Genomic DNA, 15273 nt, shown 5'->3' with positions numbered 1-15273 from the left:
CTCTCTCTGTGTTAGTACTGTAGGACACAGTCAACCATCTCCCTCTATATCTCTCTCTGTGTTAGTACTGTAGGACACAGTCAGCCATCTCCCTCTATATCTCTCTCTGTGTCAGTACTGTAGGACACAGTCAACCATCTCCCTCTATATCTCTCTCTGTGTTAGTACTGTAGGACACAGTCAACCATCTCCCTCTATATCTCTCTCTGTGTTAGTACTGTAGGACACAGTCAGCCATCTCCCTCTATATCTCTCTCTGTGTTAGTACTGTAGGACACAGTCAACCATCTCCCTCTATATATCTCTCTGTGTTAGTACTGTAGGACACAGTCAACCATCTCCCTCTATATCGCTCTCTGTGTTAGTATTGTAGGACACAGTCAGCCATCTCCCTCTATATCTCTCTGTGTCAGTACTGTAGGACACAGTCAGCCATCTCTCTCTATATCTCTCTCTGTGTTAGTACTGTAGGACACAGTCAGCCATCTCCCTCTATATATCTCTCTGTGTCAGTACTGTAGGACACAGTCAGCCATCTCCCTCTATAATATCTATCTCTGTGTTAGTACTGTAGGACACAGTCAGCCATCTCCCTCTATAATATCTCTCTCTGTGTCAGTACTGTAGGACACAGTCAGCCATCTCCCTCTATATCTCTCTCTGTGTCAGTACTGTAGGACACAGTCAGCCATCTCCCTCTATATCTCTCTCTGTGTCAGTACTGTAGGACACAGTCAGCCATCTCCCACTATATCTCTCTCTGTGTCAGTACTGTAGGACAGTCAGCCATCTCCCTCTATATATCTCTGTGTCAGTATTGTAGGACACAGTCAGCCATCTCCCTCTATATCTCTCTCTGTGTTAGTACTGTAGGACACAGTCAGCCATCTCCCTCTATATATCTCTCTGTGTTAGTACTGTAGGACACAGTCAGACATCTCCCTCTATATCTCTCTCTGTGTTAGTACTGTAGGACAGTCAGCCATCTCCCTCTATATCTCTCTCTGTGTTAGTACTGTAGGACACAGTCAGCCATCTCCCTCTATATATCTCTCTGTGTTAGTACTGTAGGACACAGTCAGCCATCTCCCTCTATAATATCTCTCTCTGTGTTAGTACTGTAGGACACAGTCAGCCATCTCCCTCTATATATCTCTCTGTGTTAGTACTGTAGGACACAGTCAGCCATCTCCCTCTATATCTCTCTCTGTGTTAGTACTGTAGGACACAGTCAGCCATCTTTCAGAGGCCTGTGATGTGGTTAGAAGAGTCATGCTGGCATCACATGGTGCCAGAGAGAATCAGTGGCTACACAGACTGGGATCTGTGAATGTGTGACCAATCAATTGGATGAGGGGATTCGGGGTCTGAAGAGAGACAGACAGAGGCCTACATACAGACAGACAGACAGACAGACAGACAGACATACAGACAGACAGATAGACAGACAGACAGACATGCAAGACAGACATGCAAGACAGACATGCAAGACAGACATGCAAGACAGACATGCAAGACAGACATGCAAGACAATGGACAGACTGTGTGGAAAACCAGAGTCTGGTTTCATGTAAACAGGGGATAGATATGGACTCATACTAAACAGGGGATAGATATGGACTCATACTAAACAGGGGATAGATATGGACTCATACTAAACAGGGGACATATATGGACTCATACTAAACAGGGGATAGATATGGACTCATACTAAACAGGGGATAGATATGGACTCATACTAAACAGGGGATAGATATGGACTCATACTAAACATGTAAACAGGGGATAGATATGGACTCATACTAAACAGGGGATAGATATGGACTCATACTAAACAGGGGATAGATATGGACTCATACTAAACATGTAAACAGGGGGTAGATATGGACTCATACTAAACAGGGGACATATATGGACTCATACTAAACAGGGGATAGATATGGACTCATACTAAACAGGGGATAGATATGGACTCATACTAAACATGTAAACAGGGGGTAGATATGGACTCATACTAAACAGGGGACAGATATGGACTCATACTAAACATGGGATAGATATGGACTCATACTAAACAGGGGATAGATATGGACTCATACTAAACATGGGATAGATATGGACTCATACTAAACAGGGGACATATATGGACTCATACTAAACAGGGGATAGATATGGACTCATACTAAACAGGGGACATATATGGACTCATACTAAACAGGGGATAGATATGGACTCATACTAAACAGGGGATAGATATGGACTCATACTAAACATGTAAACAGGGGGTAGATATGGACTCATACTAAACAGGGGACAGATATGGACTCATACTAAACATGGGATAGATATGGACTCATACTAAACAGGGGATAGATATGGACTCATACTAAACAGGGGATAGATATAGACTCATACTAAACATGTAAACAGGGGATAGATATGGACTCATACTAAACAGGGGACAGATATGGACTCATACTAAACATGGGATAGATATGGACTCATACTAAACAGGGGATAGATATGGACTCATACTAAACAGGGGATAGATATGGACTCATACTAAACATGTAAACAGGGGATAGATATGGACTCATACTAAACAGGGGACAGATATGGACTCATACTAAACATGGGATAGATATGGACTCATACTAAACATGGGATAGATATGGACTCATACTAAACAGGGGATAGATATAGACTCATACTAAACAGGGGATAGATATAGACTCATACTAAACAGGGGATAGATATGGACTCATACTAAACATGGGATAGATATGGACTCATACTAAACAGGGGATAGATATGGACTCATACTAAACAGGGGATAGATATGGACTCATACTTAACAGGGGATAGATATGGACTCATACTAAACATGTAAACAGGGGATAGATATGGACTCATACTAAACATGGGATAGATATGGACTCATACTAAACAGGGGATAGATATGGACTCATACTAAACAGGGGATAGATATGGACTCATACTTAACAGGGGATAGATATGGACTCATACTAAACAGGGGATAGATATAGACTCATACTTAACAGGGGATAGATATGGACTCATACTAAACATGTAAACAGGGAATAGATATAGACTCATACTAAACATGTAAACATGGGATAGATATAGACTCATACTAAACAGGGGATAGATATGGACTCATACTTAACAGGGGATAGATATGGACTCATACTAAACAGGGGATAGATATAGACTCATACTAAACAGGGGATAGATATAGACTCATACTAAACAGGGGATAGATATGGACTCATACTTAACAGGGGATAGATATGGACTCATACTAAACAGGGGATAGATATAGACTCATACTTAACAGGGGATAGATATGGACTCATACTAAACATGTAAACAGGGAATAGATATAGACTCATACTAAACATGTAAACATGGGATAGATATAGACTCATACTAAACAGGGGATAGATATGGACTCATACTTAACAGGGGATAGATATGGACTCATACTAAACAGGGGATAGATATAGACTCATACTTAACAGGGGATAGATATGGACTCATACTAAACATGTAAACAGGGAATAGATATAGACTCATACTAAACATGTAAACATGGGATAGATATAGACTCATACTAAACAGGGGATAGATATGGACTAATACTAAACATGGGATAGATATGGACTCATACTTAACAGGGGATAGATATGGACTCATACTAAACATGTAAACAGGGAATAGATATAGACTCATACTAAACATGTAAACATGGGATAGATATAGACTCATACTAAACAGGGGATAGATATGGACTCATACTAAACATGGGATAGATATGGACTCATACTAAACATGTAAACATGGGATAGATATAGACTCATACTAAACATGGGATAGATATGGACTCATACTAAACAGGGGATAGATATGGACTCATACTAAACAGGGGATAGATATGGACTCATACTTAACAGGGGATAGATATGGACTCATACTAAACAGGGGATAGATATGGACTCATACTAAACAGGGGACAGATATGGACTCATACTAAACATGTAAACATGGGATAGATATAGACTCATACTAAACATGGGATAGATATGGACTCATACTAAACAGGGGATAGATATGGACTCATACTAAACATGGGATATATATAGACTCATACTAAACAGGGGATAGATATGGACTCATACTAAACATGGGATAGATATAGACTCATACTAAACATGTAAACAGGGGATAGATATGGACTCATACTAAACAGGGGATAGATATGGACTCATACTAAACATGTAAACAGGGGATAGATATGGACTCATACTAAACAGGGGATAGATATGGACTCATACTAAACAGGGGATAGATATGGACTCATACTAAACAGGGGATAGATATGGACTCATACTAAACAGGGGATAGATATGGACTCATACTAAACAGGGGATAGATATGGACTCATACTAAACAGGGGATAGATATGGACTCATACTAAACAGGGGATAGATATAGACTCATACTAAACAGGGGATAGATATGGACTCATACTAAACAGGGGATAGATATGGACTCATACTAAACAGGGGATAGATATGGACTCATACTAAACATGTAAACATGGGATAGATATGGACTCATACTAAACAGGGGATAGATATAGACTCATACTAAACAGGGGATAGATATGGACTCATACTAAACAGGGGATAGATATAGACTCATACTAAACAGGGGATAGATATGGACTCATACTAAACAGGGGATAGATATGGACTCATACTAAACAGGGGATAGATATAGACTCATACTAAACAGGGGATAGATATGGACTCATACTAAACATGGGATAGATATGGACTCATACTAAACAGGGGATAGATATAGACTCATACTAAACAGGGGATAGATATGGACTCATACTAAACATGGGATAGATATGGACTCATACTAAACAGGGGATAGATATAGACTCATACTAAACAGGGGATAGATATGGACTCATACTAAACATGGGATAGATATGGACTCATACTAAACAGGGGATAGATATAGACTCATACTAAACATGTAAACAGGGAATAGATATAGACTCATACTAATCATGTAAACATGGGATAGATATAGACTCATACTAAACAGGGGATAGATATGGACTCATACTAAACATGGGATAGATATGGACTCATACTAAACAGGGGATAGATATAGACTCATACTAAACATGTAAACATGGGATAGATATAGACTCATACTAAACATGTAAACAGGGAATAGATATAGACTCATACTAAACAGGGGATAGATATGGACTCATACTAAACAGGGGATAGATATGGACTCATACTTAACAGGGGATAGATATGGACTCATACTAAACAGGGGATAGATATGGACTCATACTAAACATGTAAACAGGGGATAGATATGGACTCATACTAAACAGGGGATAGATATGGACTCATACTAAACAGAGGATAGATATGGACTCATTCTAAACAGGGGATAGATATGGACTCATTCTAAACAGGGGATAGATATGGACTCATACTAAACAGGGGATAGATATGGACTCATACTAAACAGGGGATGGATATGGACTCATACTAAACAGAGGATAGATATGGACTCATACTAAACAGGGGATGGATATGGACTCATACTAAACAGGGGATAGATATGGACTCATACTAAACATGGGATAGATATGGACTCATACTAAACAGGGGATAGATATGGACTCATACCAAACAGGGGATAGATATGGACTCATACTAAACAGGGGATAGATATGGACTCATACTAAACAGGGGATAGATATGGACTCATACCAAACAGGGGATAGATATGGACTCATACTAAACAGGGGATAGATATGGACTCATACTAAACAGGGGATAGATATGGACTCATACCAAACAGGGGATAGATATGGACTCTGATGGTTCTGTGTGAGTCGTCCACAGTGTTCTATATTAATGATTGTCAGAACACATCAGCTTCTAGAATTCACTTGTTGTTCTGATGGTTCTGTGTGAGTCGTCCACAGTGTTCTATATTAATGATTGTCAGAACACATCAGCTTCTAGAATTCACTTGTTGTTCTGATGGTTCTGTGTGAGTCGTCTACAGTGTTCTATATTAATGATTGTAAGAACACATCAGCTTCTAGAATTCACTTGTTGTTCTGATGGTTCTGTGTGAGTCGTCTACAGTGTTCTATATGAATGATTGGAATGTTGGTCTGGCATAGCCTGGTGATGTGCAGGGAGGGGTTAGCTCCATTGTAAAAGCTGTTTTCTCTTCTCAGCCACATCCTGCTGCTGCAGTTTATTTTATACACAGCCTGTGGTTGTCTCAACGGGCTCCCTATTTCCTATGGGTCCTGGTCAAAAGTAGTGCACTACTGTATGTAGGGAATAGGGTGCCAAGCATGCTGTGTCTTCCAGCTACCAGGGTTTACCACCAAGCATGCTGTGTCTTCCAGCTACCAGGGTTTACCACCAAGCATGCTGGGTCGTCAAGCTACCAGGGTTTACCACCAAGCATGCTGTGTCTTCCAGCTACCAGGGTTTACCACCAAGCATGCTGTGTCTTCCAGCTACCAGGGTTTACCACCAAGCATGCTGTGTCTTCCAGCTACCAGGGTTTACCACCAAGCATGCTGTGTCTTCCAGCTACCAGGGTTTACCACCAAGCATGCTGTGTCTTCCAGCTACCAGGGTTTACCACCAAGCATGCTGGGTCTTCCAGCTACCAGGGTTTACCACCAAGCATGCTGTGTCTTCCAGCTACCAGGGTTTACCACCAAGCATGCTGTGTCTTCCAGCTACCAGGGTTTACCACCAAGCATGCTGTGTCTTCCAGCTACCAGGGTTTACCACCAAGCATGCTGTGTCTTCCAGCTACCAGGGTTTACCACCAAGCATGCTGTGTCTTCCAGCTACCAGGGTTTACCACCAAGCATGCTGTGTCTTCCAGCTACCAGGGTTTACCACCAAGCATGCTGTGTCTTCCAGCTACCAGGGTTTACCACCAAGCATGCTGTGTCTTCCAGCTACCAGGGTTTACCACCAAGCATGCTGTGTCTTCCAGCTACCAGGGTTTACCACCAAGCATGCTGTGTCTTCCAGCTACCAGGGTTTACCACCAAGCATGCTGTGTCTTCCAGCTACCAGGGTTTACCACCAAGCATGCTGTGTCTTCCAGCTACCAGGGTTTACCACCAAGCATGCTGTGTCTTCCAGCTACCAGGGTTTACCACCAAGCATGCTGTGTCTTCCAGCTACCAGGGTTTACCACCAAGCATGCTGTGTCTTCCAGCTACCAGGGTTTACCACCAAGCATGCTGTGTCTTCCAGCTACCAGGGTTTACCACCAAGCATCCTGGGGCCGAGCTGGATATTTGCAGGCATATCTCTCCACATAGTTTAGCTGTTTTGTCAAGCAGAAACATCTCACTCGTCCTTCCAGCCCCACCGCTCCCTGAGGAATGTATTTGACATTGTAACTCTGTACAGCATTGGCTGGTTGGTTGAGTCTCCTATTAATAGAGAGAGACCACGATGACACGGTCACATTTACACAAACACACAGACACACACACACATTGTCCAGTTCTACAGTAGCAGGAGATGGCTGCTACTGTGTGTTTATTCTCTGTCTGCCAGCCTGTCTCCTCTGTGTTTTACTGTCTGTCTGCCAGCCTGTCTCCTCTGTGTTTTACTGTCTGTCTGCCAGCCTGTCTCCTCTGTGTTTTACTGTCTGTCTGCCAGCCTGTCTCCTCTGTGTTTTACTGTCTGTCTGTCTGCCAGCCTGTCTCCTCTGTGTTTTACTGTCTGTCTGTCTGCCAGCCTGTCTCCTCTGTGTTTTACTGTCTGTCTGCCAGCCTGCCAGCCTGTCTCCTCTGTGTTTTACTGTCTGTCTGCCAGCCTGTCTCCTCTGTGTTTTACTGTCTGTCTGCCAGCCTGTCTCCTCTGTGTTTGTCTGTCTGTCTGCCAGCCTGCCAGCCTGTCTCCTCTGTGTTTTACTGTCTGTCTGTCTGCCAGCCTGCCAGCCTGTCTCCTCTGTGTTTTACTGTCTGTCTGCCAGCCTGTCTCCTCTGTGTTTTACTGTCTGTCTGCCAGCCTGCCAGCCTGTCTCCTCTGTGTTTTACTGTCTGTCTGCCAGCCTGTCTCCTCTGTGTTGTACTGTCTGTCTGCCAGCCTGTCTGTCTGCCAGCCTGTCTCCTCTGTGTTTTACTGTCTGTCTGCCAGCCTGTCTCCTCTGTGATTTACTGTCTGTCTGTCTGCCAGCCTGTCTCCTCTGTGTTTTACTGTCTGTCTGCCAGCCTGTCTCCTCTGTGTTTTACTGTCTGTCTGCCAGCCTGCCAGCCTGTCTCCACTGTGTTTTACTGTCTGTCTGTCTGCCAGCCTGTCTCCACTGTGTTTTACTGTCTGTCTGCCAGCCTGCCAGCCTGTCTCCTCTGTGATTTACTGTCTGTCTGCCAGCCTGTCTCCTCTGTGTTTTACTGTCTGTCTGCCAGCCTGTCTCCTCTGTGTTTTACTGTCTGTCTGCCAGCCTGCCAGCCTGTCTCCTCTGTGTTGTACTGTCTGTCTGCCAGCCTGCCAGCCTGTCTCCTCTGTGTTTTATTGTCTGTCTGCCAGCCTGTCTCCTCTGTGATTTACTGTCTGTCTGCCAGCCTGTCTCCTCTGTGTTTTACTGTCTGTCTGTCTGCCAGCCTGTCTCCTCTGTGTTTTACTGTCTGTCTGTCTGCCAGCCTGTCTCCACTGTGATTTACTGTCTGTCTGCCAGCCTGTCTCCACTGTGATTTACTGTCTGTCTGCCAGCCTGTCTCCTCTGTGTTTTACTGTCTGTCTGTCTGCCAGCCTGTCTCCTCAGTGTTTTACTGTCTGTCTGCCAGCCTGTCTCCACTGTGTTTTACTGTCTGTCTGCCAGCCTGTCTCCTCTGTGTTTTACTGTCTGTCTGCCAGCCTGTCTGGAGAACTGTAAGACTCTAGTCAACTATTGTTGTTACAGGTCCTCCTGGAATATACATACCTCACTTATACAGGTCCTCCTGGAATATACATACCTCACTGATACAGGTCCTCCTGGAATACACATACCTCACTGATACAGGTCCTCCTGGAATACACATACCTCACTGATACAGGTCCTCCTGGAATACACATACCTCACTGATACAGGTCCTCCTGGAATATACAGACCTCACTGCCAAGAAGAGCATCAGCCTCCGTCTCAGTTTAACCTGTGAGTTACAGCAGTAGCAGTCTCTGTGTGTGTTCCTGTTCATGTTTGGTATGGAATAAACCGGACAGCTCCGGTCCATCCTGCCACTGCAATTACACCGAGCGTTCAAAGACCTCACACAGACAGAGGATGCTTCCCAAATGGGACACTAGTCCCTATATGGTGCACTATGGGCCCTGGTCAAAAGTAGTGCACTATATAGGGAATAGGATGCTATTTAGGACACGACCAGAGGGACCAGAGAGACAGGGAGAAACAGTGTTCTCTTCGTACTCCATAACATCGTGACCCTTAGTTACGGGACCACCAGTACTTCATGGCCCTTAGTTACAGGACCACCAGTACTCTATAATGTCATGGCCCTTAGTTACGGGACCACCAGTACTCTATAACTTCATGGCCCTTAGTTACAGGACCACCAGTACTCTATAACTTCATGGCCCTTAGTTACGGGACCACCAGTACTCTATAACTTCATGGCCCTTAGTTACAGGACCACCAGTACTCTATAACTTCATGGCCCTTAGTTACGGGACCACCAGTACTCTATAACTTCATGGCCCTTAGTTACGGGACCACCAGTACTCTATAACTTCATGGCCCTTAGTTACAGGACCACCAGTACTCTATAACTTCATGGCCCTTAGTTACGGGACCACCAGTACTCTATAACTTCATGGCCCTTAGTTACAGGACCACCAGTACTCTATAACTTCATGGCCCTTAGTTACGGGACCACCAGTACTCTATAACTTCATGGCCCTTAGTTACGGGACCACCAGTACTCTATAATGTCATGGCCCTTAGTTACAGGACCACCAGTACTCCATAACATCGTGACCCTTAGTTACGGGACCACCAGTACTCTATAACTTCATGGCCCTTAGTTACGGGACCACCAGTACTCTATAACTTCATGACCCTTAGTTACGGGACCACCAGTACTCTATAACTTCATGACCCTTAGTTACGGGACCACCAGTACTCTATAATGTCATGGCCCTTAGTTACAGGACCACCAGTACTCCATAACATCGTGACCCTTAGTTACGGGACCACCAGTACTCTATAACTTCATGGCCCTTAGTTACGGGACCACCAGTACTCTATAACTTCATGGCCCTTAGTTACAGGACCACCAGTACTCTATAACTTCATGGCCCTTAGTTACAGGACCACCAGTACTCTATAACTTCATGACCCTTAGTTACGGGACCACCAGTACTCTATAACATCATGGCCCTTAGTTACGGCCCACCAGTACTTCATGGCCCTTAGTTACAGGACCACCAGTACTCTATAACTTCATGGCCCTTAGTTACGGGACCACCAGTACTCTATAACATCATGGCCCTTAGTTACGGGACCACCAGTACTCTATAACTTCATGGCCCTTAGTTACGGCCCACCAGTACTTCATGGCCATTAGTTACGGCCCACCAGTACTTTATGGCCCTTAGTTACGGCCCACCAGTACCTCATGGCCCTTAGTTACGGCCCACCAGTTCTTTATGGCCCTTAGTTACGGCCCACCAGTACCTCATGGCCCTTAGTTACGGCCCACCAGTTCTTCATGGCCCTTAGTTACGGCCCACCAGTTCTTCATGGCCCTTAGTTACGGCCCACCAGTTCTTCATGGCCCTTAGTTACGGCCCACCAGTTCTTCATGGCCCTTAGTTACGGCCCACCAGTTCTTCATGGCCCTTAGTTACGGCCCACCAGTACTTCATGGCCCTTGGTTACGGCCCACCAGTACTTCATGGCCCTTGGTTACGGCCCACAAGTACTTCATGGCCCTTGGTTACGGCCCACAGGTACTTCATGGCCCTTGGTTACGGCCCACCAGTACTTCATGGCCCTTAGTTACGGCCCACCAGTACTTCATGGCCCTTAGTTACGGCCCACCAGTACTTCATGGCCCTTAGTTACGACCCACCAGTTCTTCATGGCCCTTAGTTATGGCCCACCAGTTCTTCATGGCCCTTAGTTATTATGGCCCACCAGTTCTTCATGGCCCTTGGTTACGGGCCTCCAGTACTCCATAACTTCATGGCCCTTACTTACGGCCCACCAGTACTCTATAACTTCATGGCCCTTAGTTACGGCCCACCAGTACTTCATGGCCCTTAGCTACGGGACCACCACGGGCCCTGGTCAAAAGTAGTTGACTTTATAGGGAATAGGATGCCATTTTGGATGCAAGTCTGTGTCTCCTTACAGAGAGAAGCATTGTCCTGGTCTCATTGTGTCTCCTTACAGAGAGAAGCATTGTCCTGGTCTCTTTGTGTCTCCTTACAGAGAGAAGCATTGTCCTGGTCTCATTGCAGCTCCTTACTACAGAGAGAAGCATTGTCCTGGTCTCATTGTGTCTCCTTACTACAGAGAGAAGCATTGTCCTGGTCTCATTGTGTCTCCTTACTACAGAGAGAAGCATTGTCCTGGTCTCATTGTGTCTCCTTACTACAGAGAGAAGCATTGTCCTGGTCTCATTGTGTCTCCTTACTACAGAGAGAAGCATTGTCCTGGTCTCATTGTGTCTCCTTACTACAGAGAGAAGCATTGTCCTGGTCTCATTGTGTCTCCTTACAGAGAGAAGCATTGTCCTGGTCTCATTGTGTCTCCTTACTACAGAGAGAAGCATTGTCCTGGTCTCTTTCCAGCTCCTTACTACAGAGAGAAGCATTGTCCTGGTCTCATTGTGTCTCCTTACTACAGAGAGAAGCATTGTCCTGGTCTCATTGTGTCTCCTTACTACAGAGAGAAGCATTGTCCTGGTCTCATTGTGTCTCCTTACTACAGAGAGAAGCATTGTCCTGGTCTCATTGTGTCTCCTTACTACAGAGAGAAGCATTGTCCTGGTCTCATTGTGTCTCCTTACAGAGAGAAGCATTGTCCTGGTCTCTTTGTGTCTCCTTACTACAGAGAGAAGCATTGTCCTGGTCTCATTGTGTCTCCTTACTACAGAGAGAAGCATTGTCCTGGTCTCATTGTGTCTCCTTACTACAGAGAGAAGCATTGTCCTGGTCTCATTCCAGCTCCTTACTACAGAGAGAAGCATTGTCCTGGTCTCATTGTGTCTCCTTACTACAGAGAGAAGCATTGTCCTGGTCTCATTGTGTCTCCTTACAGAGAGAAGCATTGTCCTGGTCTCATTCCAGCTCCACAGCCAGAATAGTTTCTCTAAGGGGTATATTGACCACACAGAGAAAGAGAGGACTGATTCCCTTAACGCTGCCCTTCTTAACCCAAACCACAGTCAACAGAGCTAAAGATCACTTCATGTGTTAGTATCCAATTACAAGATCTCCTGAATTGGCCTAAACAGCAGATGTTTGTGTCTGATTTATGGACACTAGGCAGGGTATTCTAGTGGTTAGAGCGTTGGACTAGTAACCGAAAGGTTGCTAGATCGAATCCCTGAGCTGACAAGGTAAAAATCTGTTGTTCTGCCCCCTGAACAAGACAGTTAACCCACTGTTCCCCTGAACAAGACAGTTAACCCACTGTTCTCCGGTAGGTCGTCATTGTAAATAAGAATTTGTTCTTAACTGACTTTCCTAGTTAAATAAAGTTTTTTTTTTTTAAATTACTCCCCTTTTCAACAACTACTCTGTAGATAGGTCCAGAGACAGACAGGAAGATAGCTGTAGATAGGTCCAGAGACAGACAGGGAGATAGCTGTACTGTAGATGGGTCCAGAGAGAGACAGGGAGACAGCTGTACTGTAGATAGGTCCAGAGACAGGGAGGGAGATAGCTGTACTGTAGATAGGTCCAGAGACAGGGAGGGAGATAGCTGTACTGTAGATAGGTCCAGAGACAGGGAGGGAGATAGCTGTACTGTAGATAGGTCCAGAGACAGACAGGGAGATAGCTGTACTGTAGATAGGTCCAGAGACAGACAGGGAGATAGCTGTACTGTAGATAGGTCCAGAGACAGACAGGGAGATAGCTGTACTGTAGATAGGTCCAGAGACAGACAGGGAGATAGCTGTACTGTAGATAGGTCCAGAGACAGACAGGGAGATAGCTGTACTGCAGATGGGTCCAGAGACAGGGAGGGAGATAGCTGTACTGTAGATGGGTCCAGAGACAGACAGGGAGATAGCTGTACTGTAGATGGGTCCAGAGACAGACAGGGAGATAGCTGTACTGTAGATAGGTCCAGAGACAGACAGGGAGATAGCTGTACTGTAGATAGGTCCAGAGAGAGACAGGGAGACAGCTGTACTGTAGATGGGTCCAGAGAGAGACAGGGAGACAGCTGTACTGTAGATAGGTCCAGAGACAGGGAGGGAGATAGCTGTACTGTAGATAGGTCCAGAGACAGACAGGGAGATAGCTGTACTGTAGATAGGTCCAGAGACAGACAGGGAGATAGCTGTACTGTAGATAGGTCCAGAGACAGACAGGGAGATAGCTGTACTGTAGATAGGTCCAGAGACAGACAGGGAGATAGCTGTACTGCAGATGGGTCCAGAGACAGGGAGGGAGATAGCTGTACTGTAGATAGGTCCAGAGACAGACAGGGAGATAGCTGTACTGTAGATAGGTCCAGAGACAGACAGGGAGATAGCTGTACTGTAGATAGGTCCAGAGACAGACAGGGAGATAGCTGTACTGTAGATAGGTCCAGAGACAGACAGGGAGATAGCTGTACTGTAGATGGGTCCAGAGAGAGACAGGGAGACAGGACCACAGACAGGAAAGGAACTGTGTAGAGGCAGCTGTGATATCCTGTCAGATGATGAGAGAGGGAGACAGAGGGAGACAGAGGGAGGAGAGGGAGACAGAGGGAGGAGAGGGAGACAGAGGGAGGAGAGGTTGACCATAAACCCCTTTGAGTTATGATCTTTTAATCCCTTCCATCCGTTCTCTGAATTCTCCCTTTCCTCTCCTCCCTCTGGTCCTTCTCTCCCTCCACCCCTCTTCCTGACACTCCCTGACATTCTCTCCCACCTAATTCTCTTGCCTGCCGTCTCTCCCTGCTTGCCTCTCTCTCTACTCCCCTTTCTCCATGTCCCTCTCTCCCTGCCTGCCTCTCGCTCTACTCCTCCTTCTCCATCTCTCTCTCTCCCTGCTTGCCTCTCTCTCTACTCCCCCTTCTCCATCTCCCTCTCTCCCTGCCTCTCTCTCTACTCCCCCTTCTCCATCTCTCCATCTCCCTGCCTGCCTCTCTCTCTCTCTACTCCCCCTTCTCCTTCTCCCTCTCTCCCTGCCTGCCTCTCTCTCTACTCCCCCTTCTCCATCTCTCTCCCTGCCTGCCTCTCTCTCTACTCCCCCTTCTCCATCTCTCTCTCTCCCTCCCTGCCTCTCTCTCTACTCCTCCTCTCTCCATCTCCCCTCTCTCCCTCCATCTCTCTCTTCCTGTCCAGTTGGAGGCTAGAGGAGGTCCTGTCGTTGAGGTGGGGCTGAGAACTCAGAGTCCAGAGCCCAGGGAGAGTACTCTACAGCGGGGGGACAGAGAGCAGCAGAGGAGGCTGCTGGTTGACACCCACACGGCCGCAATGGACGTGCGCTGCCGGCTGGAGCTCAGCGAGAAGGGCTGGGTCCGAGAGAAGTCTGAACTGCTGGAGAGATTCAACTCTGAGAGGAAGGAGTGGGAGAGCCAGCTGGGAGACATGCAGAGGAAGATAGAGGAGGTGAGATGGGTGAGAGGAGGTGAGAGGGGAGAGGAGGTGGGGAGGGGAGGGGAGGGGAGAGGAGGGGAGAGGAGTTGAGAGGAGGAGAGAGGAGGGGAGAGGAGGAGAGAGGAGGGGAGAGGAGGTTAGATGGGTGAGAGGAGGTGAGAGGAGGTGAGAGGAGGGGAGAGGAGGTGAGAGGAGGGGAGATGGGGGAGAGGAGGGGAGAGGAGGTGAGAGGAGGTGAGAGGAGGGGAGAGGGGAGAGGAGGTGAGATGGGTGAGAGGAGGTGAGAGGAGGTGAGATGGATGAGAGGAGGTGAGATGGGTGAGAGGAGGTGAGAGGAGGTGAGAGGAGGTGAGAGGAGGTGAGATGGGTGAGAGGAGGAGAGAGGAGGGGAG

Source organism: Salvelinus alpinus, chromosome 4, assembly GCF_045679555.1.
Source record: "Salvelinus alpinus chromosome 4, SLU_Salpinus.1, whole genome shotgun sequence".
NCBI lineage: Eukaryota > Metazoa > Chordata > Actinopteri > Salmoniformes > Salmonidae > Salvelinus > Salvelinus alpinus.
The sequence above is the reverse complement of the archived record's forward strand: the minus strand, read 5'-3'. Positions refer to the sequence as shown.